The sequence below is a fragment of the Cryptomeria japonica genome, unplaced genomic scaffold (genome assembly GCF_030272615.1).
Source record: "Cryptomeria japonica unplaced genomic scaffold, Sugi_1.0 HiC_scaffold_184, whole genome shotgun sequence".
Lineage (NCBI taxonomy): Eukaryota > Viridiplantae > Streptophyta > Pinopsida > Cupressales > Cupressaceae > Cryptomeria > Cryptomeria japonica.
Window position 1 is genome coordinate 197,501 of NW_026729006.1, and position 13,317 is coordinate 210,817.

A 13,317-nucleotide genomic window follows, 5' to 3' on the forward strand; every position below is an offset into this window, starting at 1 on the left:
TGGTGCGCTCCGAAGTGGGGTTATTGGAGCGCATCAAAGGTGCGCAATGCTGGTGCGAACCCGGGAGCGCTCCGATGTGTGCTCCAAGGTGCGGCGTGCACGAAGTCCGAGCCCGGTTTGCCCCGGGTGCGCACCTCGCGTGCACCTTCGCCGGGGTGAGCACCTTGGTGTGCAGACCTTGGTTGGGTTGCGCGCCCTGGTGCGCACCAAGGAGCGCTCTGAAGTGTGCTCCAAGGTGCGGCGTGCACGAAGTCGGAGCCCGGTTTGCCCCGGGTGTGCACCTCGGGTGCGCACCTCGCGTGCACCTTCGCTGCGGTGGGCACCTTGGCTGGGTTGCGCGCCTTGGTGGGCACCATGCAGTGCACGAAGTCGGAGCCCGGATTGCCCCGGGCGCGCACCTCCGCCAGGGTGGGCACCTTGGTGCGCACAACTTGCCTGGGCTGCGCACCAGGAAGGGCTCAAGATGGCACCCGCGTTCCGTTTTTTTCACTATCTTTCAGAACGGAAATTTTAAAATCTCGTTTTTTTTTGCCTTTTCTGGAAATTAGTGAAGGCAGCGCATCAAAGGTGCGCAACGCTGGTGCGAACCTGGGAGCGCTCCGATGTGTGCTCCAAGGTGCGGCGTGCACGAAGTCGGACCCCGGTTTGCCCCGGGTGCGCACCTCGCGTGCACCTTGGTGCGCACACCTTGGCTGGGTTGCGCGCCCTGGTGGGCACCATGGTGCGCACCAAGGAGCGCTCCGAAGTGTGCTCCAAGGTGCGGCGTGCACGAAGTCGGAGCCCGGTTTGCCCCGGGTGCGCACCTCGCGTGCACCTTCGCCGCGGTGGGCACCATGGCGTGCACGAAGTCGGAGCCCGGTTTGCCCCGGGTGCGCACCTCGCGTGCACCTTCGCCGGGGTGGGCACCTTGGTGTGCAGACCTTGGCTGGGTTGCGCGCCCTGGTGGGCACCATGGTGCGCACCAAGGAGCGCTCCGAAGTGTGCTCCAAGGTGCGGCCTGCACGAAGTCGGAGCCCGGTTTGCCCCGGGTGTGCACCTCGGGTGGGCACCTTGGTGCGCATGCCTTGCCTGGGCTGCGCACCAGGGCGGGCTCAAGATGGCACCCGCGTTCCTTTTTTTTCACTATCTTTCAAAACGGAAATTTTAAAATCTCATTTTTTTTTGCCTTTTTCTGGAAATTAGTGAAGGCAGCGCATCAAAGGTGCGCACCTCGCTGCCCACCACGGTGCGCAACGCCGGTGGGCACCCGGGAGTGCTTCGAAGTGTGCTCCAAGGTGCTGCGTGCACGTTGTCGGAGCCCGGTTTGCCCCGGGTGCGCACCTCGCGTGCACCTTCGTCGGGGTGGGCACCTTGGCTGGGTTTGCCCCGGCTGCGCTCCGAAGCGGGGTTATTGGAGCGCCGCCTCTTTTTTTGTCGGAGCGTTTGGTGGGGTTTCTCGCATTGGCTCTTCCGAGGCCCGGTTGCCACCCTGGCGCGCACGAAGTCGGAAGTAGGGTTAATTGCCCGGGTGCGCACCTTTGCCAGGGTGGGCACCTTACCTGGGCTGCGCACCAGGGCGGGCTCAAGATGGCACGCGCGTTCCGTTTTTTTCACTATCTTTCAAAACGGAAATTTTAAAATCTCCTTTTTTTTTTGCCTTTTCTGGAAATTAGTGAAGGCAGCGCATCAAAGGTGCGCACCTCGCTGCCCACCTTGGTGTGCTCTGAGGTGCGCACCCGGGAGCGCTACGAAGTGTGCTCCAAGGTGCGGCGTGCACGTTGTCGGAGCCCGGTTTGCCCCGGGTGCGCACCTCGCCTGCACCTTGGCCGGGGTGGGCACCTTGGCTGGGTTTGCCCAGGGTGCGCTCCGAAGCGGGGTTACTGGAGCGCCCCCTCTTTTTTTGTCAGAGCGTTTGGTGGGGTTTCTCGCATTGGCTCTTCCCAGGCCCGGTTGTTGGGTGCGCTCCCACCCTGGCGCGCGCGAAGTTGGAAGTTGGGTTAATTGCCCGGGCGCGCACCTTCGCCAGGGTGGGCACCTTGGTGCGCACACCTTGGCTGGGCTGCACACCAGGGCGGGCTCAAGATGGCACCAGCATTCCCTTTTTCTCACTATCTTTCAAAACGAAAATTTTAAAATCTCGTTTTTTTTTTGCCTTTTATGGAAATTAGTGAAGGCATCGCATCAAAGGTGCGCACCTCGCTGCCCACCTTGGTGTGCTCCGAGGTGCCCACCACGGTGCGCAACGCCGGTGCGAACCCGGGAGCGCCCCGATGTGTGCTCCAAGGTGCGGCGTGCACGAAGTCGGACCCCGGTTTGCCCCGGGTGCGCACCTCGCGTGCACCTTGGTGCGCACACCTTGGCTGGGTTGCGCGGCCTGGTGGGCACCATGGTGCGCACCAAGGAGCGCTCCGAAGTGTGCTCCAAGGTGCGGCGTGCACGAAGTCGGAGCCCGGTTTGCCCCGGGTACGCACCTCGCGTGCACCTTCGCCGGGGTGGGCACCTCGGCTGGGTTGCGCGCCCTGGTGCGCACCAAGGAGCGCTCCGAAGTGTGCTCCAAGGTGCGGCGTGCACGAAGTCGGAGCCCGGTTTGCCCCGGGTGCGCACCTTCGCCGCGGTGCGCACCATGGCGTGCACGAAGTCGGAGCCCGGTTTGCCCCGGGTGCGCACCTCGCGTGCACCTTCGGCGGGGTTGCGCGCCCTGGTGGGCACCATGGTGCGCACCAAGGAGCGCTCCGAAGTGTGCTCCAAGGTGCGGCGTGCACGAAGTCGGAGCCCGGTTTGCCCCGGGTGCGCACCTCGCGTGCACCTTCGGCGGGGTTGCGCGCCCTGGTGGGCACCATGGTGCGCACCAAGGAGCGCTCCGAAGTGTGCTCCAAGGTGCGGCGTGCACGAAGTCGGAGCCCGGTTTGCCCCGGGTGCGCACCTCGCGTGCACCTTCGCCGCGGTGGGCACCATGGCGTGCACGAAGTCGGAGCCCGGTTTGCCCCGGGTGCGCACCTCGCGTGCACCTTCGCCGGGGTGGGCACCTCGGCTGGGTTGCGCGCCCTGGTGCGCACCAAGGAGCGCTCCGAAGTGTGCTCCAAGGTGCGGCGTGCACGAAGTCGGAGCCCGGTTTGCCCCGGGTGCGCACCTCGCGTGCACCTTCGCCAGGGTGGGCACCTCGGTGCGCACACCTTCTCAATGTTTTCTTGCCTTTTCTGGAAATTGGTGAAGGCAGCGCATCAAAGGTGCGCACCTCGGTGTGCTCCGAGGTGCGAACCCGAGAGCGCTCCGAGGTGCCCACGAAGTCGAAAGTCGGGTTAATTGCATTGTTTTCCCCGGGTGCGCTCCGAGGTGCGCAACATCGGCGCGCACCAAGGAGGGCTCCGAAGTGTGCTCCAAGGTGCGCACGATGGCGTGCACCTCTGGTGCGCACGATTCGGAGCTCGGTTTGACCGGGGTGCGCACACCTTGGCTGGGTTGCGCACCTTTTGTGCGCTCCAAGGTGCGCACGAAGTCGGAGCTCGGTTTGCCCCGGGTGCGCACCTTCGCCAGGGTGCGCACCTTGATGCGCACGCCTTGGCTGGGCTGCGCACCTTGGTGGGCGCCATGGTGCGCACCTTTCGTGCGCTCCAAGGTGCGCACGAAGTCGGAGCTCGGTTTGCCCCGGGTGCGCACCTTGGTGGGCGCCATGGTGCACTCCGAGGTGCCCAAGATTGGTGCGCACCAAGGAGCGCTCCGAAGTGCGCTCCAAGGTGCGCGCGAAGTCGAAAGTTGGGTTAATTGTCCGGTTTGCCTCGGGTGCGCACCTTGCGTGCACCTTCGCCAGGGTGGGCGCCTTGGTGCGCACACCTTGGCTGGGCTGCGCACACCTTGGCACCCGCGTTTCCTTCATTTTAAATTTTTTTTTTTTACAATCTCTCAAGTGGGAAATTCTATAATCTCAACTTTTTTTGCCTTTTCAGGAAACTTTTGAATGGAGCGCATCATTGGTGCGCTCCGAAGTGTGCTCCAAAGCTCTCTCCAGCTGCGTGCACCTGCCCCGGCCGCGCACCCGGCCCCGCCCAGCTTCGCTCACCTGTCCCGGGCGTCTGGTGCGGAACCTTAGAGTAAGAAACATCACCGTGCACCTTGGCCAACGTGCGCGACTCGACCGAGCGCGCACTGGCCGAGGTGCACACCGATTTCACCTGGGTGCGCGCGCAGCACCTCGGGCGCACCGGGGTGCGCGCACAACGCCCGGGTTGCACCGTGGCCTGTGTGCTCGGGGCGCCTCGGGTGCGCGCTCGGTGTCGCCCCCGCGCGCGCGGTAGTGCGGGCAGCGCACCCCGGCCCGGCCCGGCCCCGACGAGAACGCAAACGGGCAAAAGGTTTATTCAAATAGCATTGCGACGCCCGGCGAAAAACTAAAAAAGGGTGCAACACCGGGACTTCCCGGGAGGTCACCCATCCCAGTACTACTCCGGCCCAAGCGCGCTTAACTGCGGAGTTCTGATGGGATCCGGTGCACTAACGCTGGTATGATCGCACCCGTTATGAGCTTGTCGCAGTGTGTACTTAGCAAACCGCGACCCACGTGCGAATCCACCCCGGCCACCCACCCCCGTCGAGGTGCACACCCTCCCTCGCGAAGTGCGCCCCGTTCGCCAAGTGTGAGCCCTGCCCGGGTGCGCGCACCTTGCTAGGGCGTCGGGTGTGCACCCGGCCCGGCCTACGTGCGTGCACCTGGAGGGGGCGTCGTGTGCGTGCAGTGTCCCGTCTGCAACGCGGTGCCCACACACCACCTCGGGCGCAACGACCTGCGCTCACATGTGGGCCGAGTGCACCTTGGTGCATGTTCGGGGCGCCTCGGGTGCACGCTCGATCTTGCCCCGGTGCACCAAGGCGCTCGGTTTGCCCCGGGTGCGCACTTGGTGCAAGGTGGGCACCCAAAATAGGGATCAAGCACCAAAACACAAGTTTCGGGATGCAAAATGGGACCCAAGGACCACAAATGCGTTCCAAGACCCATGATGGGTCCACGAGAACAAAAATGTGTTCCGAGACTTAATAAACAAATATTGGGTTTTAGGAGAAGAAACATGCTCTGATGCCCAAAACGAGAATCGACCCCGAAAAGGCCACAGGCCAAAAGTGGGATGCGAGACAAAAAAAAATGGGACCCGAGGACCAAAATTGGGTTCCCAGGTCGAAGATAGGGCAACCGGACAAGAAACGACCTCTAAGGCTCGAAATGAGTCCCGACGACTAAAACTTGACAAGAAGCACCCATCAGGCACCCAACTCGACACCCATGGGATGCCGACCCACCCGGGCTTCCACCTAGCACACCTTGGCACCCACCCACCCTCGCACCCAACCTCGCACCCAACTTAGCACCTTTGAACCCACATTGGCACTCACCCTGACCCTGGCACCTTGGAACCCACATTGGCACTCACCTTGACCCTGGCACCCACCTTTGCACTCACCTTGGGACCCACCCTGGCTCCCACCTCGGCACCCACCCAGACACCCACCTTGGTTCCTTGGCACCCACCTTGGATCCTTGGCACCCACCCCGACACCCACCTTGGCACGCAACTTGGCTACTTGCCACCCACCTTGGCTCCTTGACGCCCACCCCGACAACCACCCCGTGACCTACCCTGGCTAGGGTTGGTGCACACCCACCCTGGTGCCCACCTTGGCACCCACCCTATGACCCACCTTGGCACGCACCTTAGTACCCACCCCGTTACCCACCCTAGGACCCACCCCGTGACCCACCTTGGCCAGGGTGGGTGCCTTGGTGCGCACAACTTGCCTGGGCTGCACACCAGGGCGGGCTCAAGATGGCACCCGCGTTCCGTTTTTTTTACTATCTTTCAAAACGGAAATTTTAAAATCTCATTTTTTTCTTTTTTTTGCCTTTTCTGGAAATTAGTGAAGGCAGCGCATCAAAGGTGCGCAATGCTGGTGCGAACCCGGGAGCGCTCCGATGTGTGCTCCAAGGTGCGGCGTGCACGAAGTCCGAGCCCGGTTTGCCCCGGGTGCGCACCTCGCGTGCACCTTCGCCGGGGTGAGCACCTTGGCTGGGTTGCGCGCCCTGGTGCGTACCAAGGAGCGCTCTGAAGTGTGCTCCAAGGTGCGGCGTGCACGAAGTCGGAGCCCGGTTTGCCCCGGGTGTGCACCTCGGGTGCGCACCTCGCGTGCACCTTCGCTGCGGTGGGCACCTTGGCTGGGTTGCGCGCCTTGGTGGGCACCATGCAGTGCACGAAGTCGGAGCCCGGTTTGCCCCGGGCGCGCACCTCCGCCAGGGTGGGCACCTTGGTGCGCACAACTTGCCTGGGCTGCGCATCAGGAAGGGCTCAAGATGGCACCCGCGTTCCGTTTTTTTCACTATCTTTCAGAACGGAAATTTTAAAATATCGTTTTTTTTTGCCTTTTCTGGAAATTAGTGAAGGCAGCGCATCAAAGGTGCGCAACGCTGGTGCGAACCTGGGAGCGCTCCGATGTGTGCTCCAAGGTGCGGCGTGCACGAAGTCGGAGCCCGGTTTGCCTCGGGTGCGCCCTGGTGGGCACCATGGTGCGCACCAAGGAGCGCTCCGAAGTGTGCTCCAAGGTGCGGCCTGCACGAAGTCGGAGCCCGGTTTGCCCCGGGTGTGCACCTCGGGTGGGCACCTTGGTGCGCATGCCTTGCCTGGGCTGCGCACCAGGGCGGGCTCAAGATGGCACCCGCGTTCCTTTTTTTTCACTATCTTTCAAAACGGAAATTTTAAAATCTCATTTTTTTTTGCCTTTTTCTGGAAATTAGTGAAGGCAGCGCATCAAAGGTGCGCACCTCGCTGCCCACCACGGTGCGCAACGCCGGTGGGCACCCGGGAGTGCTTCGAAGTGTGCTCCAAGGTGCTGCGTGCACGTTGTCGGAGCCCGGTTTGCCCCGGGTGCGCACCTCGCGTGCACCTTCGTCGGGGTGGGCACCTTGGCTTGGTTTGCCCCGGCTGCGCTCCGAAGCGGGGTTATTGGAGCGCCGCCTCTTTTTTTGTCGGAGCGTTTGGTGGGGTTTCTCGCATTGGCTCTTCCGAGGCCCGGTTGCCACCCTGGCGCGCACGAAGTCGGAAGTAGGGTTAATTGCCCGGGTGCGCACCTTTGCCAGGGTGGCACCTTACCTGGGCTGCGCACCAGGGCGGGCTCAAGATGGCACGCGCGTTCCGTTTTTTTCACTATCTTTCAAAACGGAAATTTTAAAATCTCCTTTTTTTTTTGCCTTTTCTGGAAATTAGTGAAGGCAGCGCATCAAAGGTGCGCACCTCGCTGCCCACCTTGGTGTGCTCTGAGGTGCGCACCCGGGAGCGCTACGAAGTGTGCTCCAAGGTGCGGCGTGCACGTTGTCGGAGCCCGGTTTGCCCCGGGTGCGCACCTCGCCTGCACCTTGGCCGGGGTGGGCACCTTGGCTGGGTTTGCCCAGGGTGCGCTCCGAAGCGGGGTTACTGGAGCGCCCCCTCTTTTTTTGTCAGAGAGTTTGGTGGGGTTTCTCGCATTGGCTCTTCCCAGGCCCGGTTGTTGGGTGCGCTCCCACCCTGGCGCGCGCGAAGTTGGAAGTTGGGTTAATTGCCCGGGCGCGCACCTTCGCCAGGGTGGGCACCTTGGTGCGCAAACCTTGGCTGGGCTGCGCACCAGGGCGGGCTCAAGATGGCACCAGCATTCCCTTTTTCTCACTATCTTTCAAAACGGAAATTTTAAAATCTCGTTTTTTTTTTGCCTTTTATGGAAATTAGTGAAGGCATCGCATCAAAGGTGCGCACCTCGCTGCCCACCTTGGTGTGCTCCGAGGTGCCCACCACGGTGCGCAACGCCGGTGCGAACCCGGGAGCGCCCCGATGTGTGCTCCAAGGTGCGGCGTGCACGAAGTCGGACCCCGGTTTGCCCCGGGTGCGCACCTCGCGTGCACCTTGGTGCGCACACCTTGGCTGGGTTGCGCGGCCTGGTGGGCACCATGGTGCGCACCAAGGAGCGCTCCGAAGTGTGCTCCAAGGTGCGGCGTGCACGAAGTCGGAGCCCGGTTTGCCCCGGGTGCGCACCTTCGCCGCGGTGGGCACCATGGCGTGCACGAAGTCGGAGCCCGGTTTGCCCCGGGTGCGCACCTCGCGTGCACCTTCGCCGGGGTGGGCACCTCGGCTGGGTTGCGCGCCCTGGTGCGCACCAAGGAGCGCTCTGAAGTGTGCTCCAAGGTGCGGCGTGCACGAAGTCGGAGCCCGGTTTGCCCCGGGTGTGCACCTCGCGTGCGCACCTCGCGTGCACCTTCGCTGCGGTGGGCACCTTGGCTGGGTTGCGCGCCTTGGTGGGCACCATGCAGTGCACGAAGTCGGAGCCCGGATTGCCCCGGGCGCGCACCTCCGCCAGGGTGGGCACCTTGGTGCGCACAACTTGCCTGGGGTGCGCACCAGGAAGGGCTCAAGATGGCACCCGCGTTCCGTTTTTTTCACTATCTTTCAGAACGGAAATTTTAAAATCTCGTTTTTTTTTGCCTTTTCTGGAAATTAGTGAAGGCAGCGCATCAAAGGTGCGCAACGCTGGTGCGAACCTGGGAGCGCTCCGATGTGTGCTCCAAGGTGCGGCGTGCACGAAGTCGGACCCCGGTTTGCCCCGGGTGCGCACCTCGCGTGCACCTTGGTGCGCACACCTTGGCTGGGTTGCGCGCCCTGGTGGGCACCATGGTGCGCACCAAGGAGCGCTCCGAAGTGTGCTCCAAGGTGCGGCGTGCACGAAGTCGGAGCCCGGTTTGCCCCGGGTGCGCACCTCGCGTGCACCTTCGCCGCGGTGGGCACCATGGCGTGCACGAAGTCGGAGCCCGGTTTGCCCCGGGTGCGCACCTCGCGTGCACCTTCGCCGGGGTGGGCACCTTGGTGTGCAGACCTTGGCTGGGTTGCGCGCCCTGGTGGGCACCATGGTGCGCACCAAGGAGCGCTCCGAAGTGTGCTCCAAGGTGCGGCCTGCACGAAGTCGGAGCCCAGTTTGCCCCGGGTGTGCACCTCGGGTGGGCACCTTGGTGCGCATGCCTTGCCTGGGCTGCGCACCAGGGCGGGCTCAAGATGGCACCCGCGTTCCTTTTTTTTCACTATCTTTCAAAATGGAAATTTTAAAATCTCATTTTTTTTTGCCTTTTTCTGGAAATTAGTGAAGGCAGCGCATCAAAGGTGCGCACCTCGCTGCCCACCACGGTGCGCAACGCCGGTGGGCACCCGGGAGTGCTTCGAAGTGTGCTCCAAGGTGCTGCGTGCACGTTGTCGGAGCCCGGTTTGCCCCGGGTGCGCACCTCGCGTGCACCTTCGTCGGGGTGGGCACCTTGGCTGGGTTTGCCCCGGCTGCGCTCCGAAGCGGGGTTATTGGAGCGCCGCCTCTTTTTTTGTCGGAGCGTTTGGTGGGGTTTCTCGCATTGGCTCTTCCGAGGCCCGGTTGCCACCCTGGCGCGCACGAAGTCGGAAGTAGGGTTAATTGCCCGGGTGCGCACCTTTGCCAGGGTGGGCACCTTACCTGGGCTGCGCACCAGGGCGGGCTCAAGATGGCACGCGCGTTCCGTTTTTTTCACTATCTTTCAAAACGGAAATTTTAAAATCTCCTTTTTTTTTTGCCTTTTCTGGAAATTAGTGAAGGCAGCGCATCAAAGGTGCGCACCTCGCTGCCCACCTTGGTGTGCTCTGAGGTGCGCACCCGGGAGCGCTACGAAGTGTGCTCCAAGGTGCGGCGTGCACGTTGTCGGAGCCCGGTTTGCCCCGGGTGCGCACCTCGCCTGCACCTTGGCCGGGGTGGGCACCTTGGCTGGGTTTGCCCAGGGTGCGCTCCGAAGCGGGGTTACTGGAGCGCCCCCTCTTTTTTTGTCAGAGCGTTTGGTGGGGTTTCTCGCATTGGCTCTTCCCAGGCCCGGTTGTTGGGTGCGCTCCCACCCTGGCGCGCGCGAAGTTGGAAGTTGGGTTAATTGCCCGGGCGCGCACCTTCGCCAGGGTGGGCACCTTGGTGCGCACACCTTGGCTGGGCTGCGCACCAGGGCGGGCTCAAGATGGCACCAGCATTCCCTTTTTCTCACTATCTTTCAAAACGGAAATTTTAAAATCTCGTTTTTTTTTTGCCTTTTATGGAAATTAGTGAAGGCATCGCATCAAAGGTGCGCACCTCGCTGCCCACCTTGGTGTGCTCCGAGGTGCCCACCACGGTGCGCAACGCCGGTGCGAACCCGGGAGCGCCCCGATGTGTGCTCCAAGGTGCGGCGTGCACGAAGTCGGACCCCGGTTTGCCCCGGGTGCGCACCTCGCGTGCACCTTGGTGCGCACACCTTGGCTGGGTTGCGCGGCCTGGTGGGCACCATGGTGCGCACCAAGGAGCGCTCCGAAGTGTGCTCCAAGGTGCGGCGTGCACGAAGTCGGAGCCCGGTTTGCCCCGGGTACGCACCTCGCGTGCACCTTCGCCGGGGTGGGCACCTCGGCTGGGTTGCGCGCCCTGGTGCGCACCAAGGAGCGCTCCGAAGTGTGCTCCAAGGTGCGGCGTGCACGAAGTCGGAGCCCGGTTTGCCCCGGGTGCGCACCTTCGCCGCGGTGCGCACCATGGCGTGCACGAAGTCGGAGCCCGGTTTGCCCCGGGTGCGCACCTCGCGTGCACCTTCGGCGGGGTTGCGCGCCCTGGTGGGCACCATGGTGCGCACCAAGGAGCGCTCCGAAGTGTGCTCCAAGGTGCGGCGTGCACGAAGTCGGAGCCCGGTTTGCCCCGGGTGCGCACCTCGCGTGCACCTTCGGCGGGGTTGCGCGCCCTGGTGGGCACCATGGTGCGCACCAAGGAGCGCTCCGAAGTGTGCTCCAAGGTGCGGCGTGCACGAAGTCGGAGCCCGGTTTGCCCCGGGTGCGCACCTCGCGTGCACCTTCGCCGCGGTGGGCACCATGGCGTGCACGAAGTCGGAGCCCGGTTTGCCCCGGGTGCGCACCTCGCGTGCACCTTCGCCGGGGTGGGCACCTCGGCTGGGTTGCGCGCCCTGGTGCGCACCAAGGAGCGCTCCGAAGTGTGCTCCAAGGTGCGGCGTGCACGAAGTCGGAGCCCGGTTTGCCCCGGGTGCGCACCTCGCGTGCACCTTCGCCAGGGTGGGCACCTCGGTGCGCACACCTTCTCAATGTTTTCTTGCCTTTTCTGGAAATTGGTGAAGGCAGCGCATCAAAGGTGCGCACCTCGGTGTGCTCCGAGGTGCGAACCCGAGAGCGCTCCGAGGTGCCCACGAAGTCGAAAGTCGGGTTAATTGCATTGTTTTCCCCGGGTGCGCTCCGAGGTGCGCAACATCGGCGCGCACCAAGGAGGGCTCCGAAGTGTGCTCCAAGGTGCGCACGATGGCGTGCACCTCTGGTGCGCACGATTCGGAGCTCGGTTTGACCGGGGTGCGCACACCTTGGCTGGGTTGCGCACCTTTTGTGCGCTCCAAGGTGCGCACGAAGTCGGAGCTCGGTTTGCCCCGGGTGCGCACCTTCGCCAGGGTGCGCACCTTGATGCGCACGCCTTGGCTGGGCTGCGCACCTTGGTGGGCGCCATGGTGCGCACCTTTCGTGCGCTCCAAGGTGCGCACGAAGTCGGAGCTCGGTTTGCCCCGGGTGCGCACCTTGGTGGGCGCCATGGTGCACTCCGAGGTGCCCAAGATTGGTGCGCACCAAGGAGCGCTCCGAAGTGCGCTCCAAGGTGCGCGCGAAGTCGAAAGTTGGGTTAATTGTCCGGTTTGCCTCGGGTGCGCACCTTGCGTGCACCTTCGCCAGGGTGGGCGCCTTGGTGCGCACACCTTGGCTGGGCTGCGCACACCTTGGCACCCGCGTTTCCTTCATTTTAAATTTTTTTTTTTTACAATCTCTCAAGTGGGAAATTCTATAATCTCAACTTTTTTTGCCTTTTCAGGAAACTTTTGAATGGAGCGCATCATTGGTGCGCTCCGAAGTGTGCTCCAAAGCTCTCTCCAGCTGCGTGCACCTGCCCCGGCCGCGCACCCGGCCCCGCCCAGCTTCGCTCACCTGTCCCGGGCGTCTGGTGCGGAACCTTAGAGTAAGAAACATCACCGTGCACCTTGGCCAACGTGCGCGACTCGACCGAGCGCGCACTGGCCGAGGTGCACACCGATTTCACCTGGGTGCGCGCGCAGCACCTCGGGCGCACCGGGGTGCGCGCACAACGCCCGGGTTGCACCGTGGCCTGTGTGCTCGGGGTGCCTCGGGTGCGCGCTCGGTGTCGCCCCCGCGCGCGCGGTAGTGCGGGCAGCGCACCCCGGCCCGGCCCGGCCCCGACGAGAACGCAAACGGGCAAAAGGTTTATTCAAATAGCATTGCGACGCCCGGCGAAAAACTAAAAAAGGGTGCAACACCGGGACTTCCCGGGAGGTCACCCATCCCAGTACTACTCCGGCCCAAGCGCGCTTAACTGCGGAGTTCTGATGGGATCCGGTGCACTAATGCTGGTATGATCGCACCCGTTATGAGCTTGTCGCAGTGTGTACTTAGCAAACCGCGACCCACGTGCGAATCCACCCCGGCCACCCACCCCCATCGAGGTGCACACCCTCCCTCGCGAAGTGCGCCCCGTTCGCCAAGTGTGAGCCCTGCCCGGGTGCGCGCACCTTGCTAGGGCGTCGGGTGTGCACCCGGCCCGGCCTACGTGCGTGCACCTGGAGGGGGCGTCGTGTGCGTGCAGTGTCCCGTCTGCAACGCGGTGCCCACACACCACCTCGGGCGCAACGACCTGCGCTCACATGTGGGCCGAGTGCACCTTGGTGCATGTTCGGGGCGCCTCGGGTGCACGCTCGATCTTGCCCCGGTGCACCAAGGCGCTCGGTTTGCCCCGGGTGCGCACTTGGTGCAAGGTGGGCACCCAAAATAGGGATCAAGCACCAAAACACAAGTTTCGGGATGCAAAATGGGACCCAAGGACCACAAATGCGTTCCAAGACCCATGATGGGTCCACGAGAACAAAAATGTGTTCCGAGACTTAATAAACAAATATTGGGTTTTAGGAGAAGAAACATGCTCTGATGCCCAAAACGAGAATCGACCCCGAAAAGGCCACAGGCCAAAAGTGGGATGCGAGACAAAAAAAAATGGGACCCGAGGACCAAAATTGGGTTCCCAGGTCGAAGACAGGGCAACCGGACAAGAAACGACCTCTAAGGCTCGAAATGAGTCCCGACGACTAAAACTTGACAAGAAGCACCCATCAGGCACCCAACTCGACACCCATGGGATGCCGACCCACCCGGGCTTCCACCTAGCACACCTTGGCACCCACCCACCCTCGCACCCAACCTCGCACCCAACTTAGCACCTTTGAACCCACATTGGCACTCACCCTGACCCTGGCACCTTGGA

The 13,317-nt window shown here is 63.1% G+C and overlaps 2 non-coding genes across 2 annotated transcripts; both read right to left on the reverse strand.

Annotated features, from left to right (window-relative positions):
- Nucleotides 1-4,371: 4,371 nt before the first annotated feature.
- LOC131867784 (5S ribosomal RNA) lies at nucleotides 4,372-4,490 on the reverse strand. The gene has a single exon (XR_009366316.1). It is a non-coding gene; the product is annotated as a 5S ribosomal RNA (ribosomal RNA).
- A 7,817-nt stretch (nucleotides 4,491-12,307) lies between these two features.
- LOC131867794 (5S ribosomal RNA) lies at nucleotides 12,308-12,426 on the reverse strand. The gene has a single exon (XR_009366326.1). It is a non-coding gene; the product is annotated as a 5S ribosomal RNA (ribosomal RNA).
- Nucleotides 12,427-13,317: the final 891 nt, after the last annotated feature.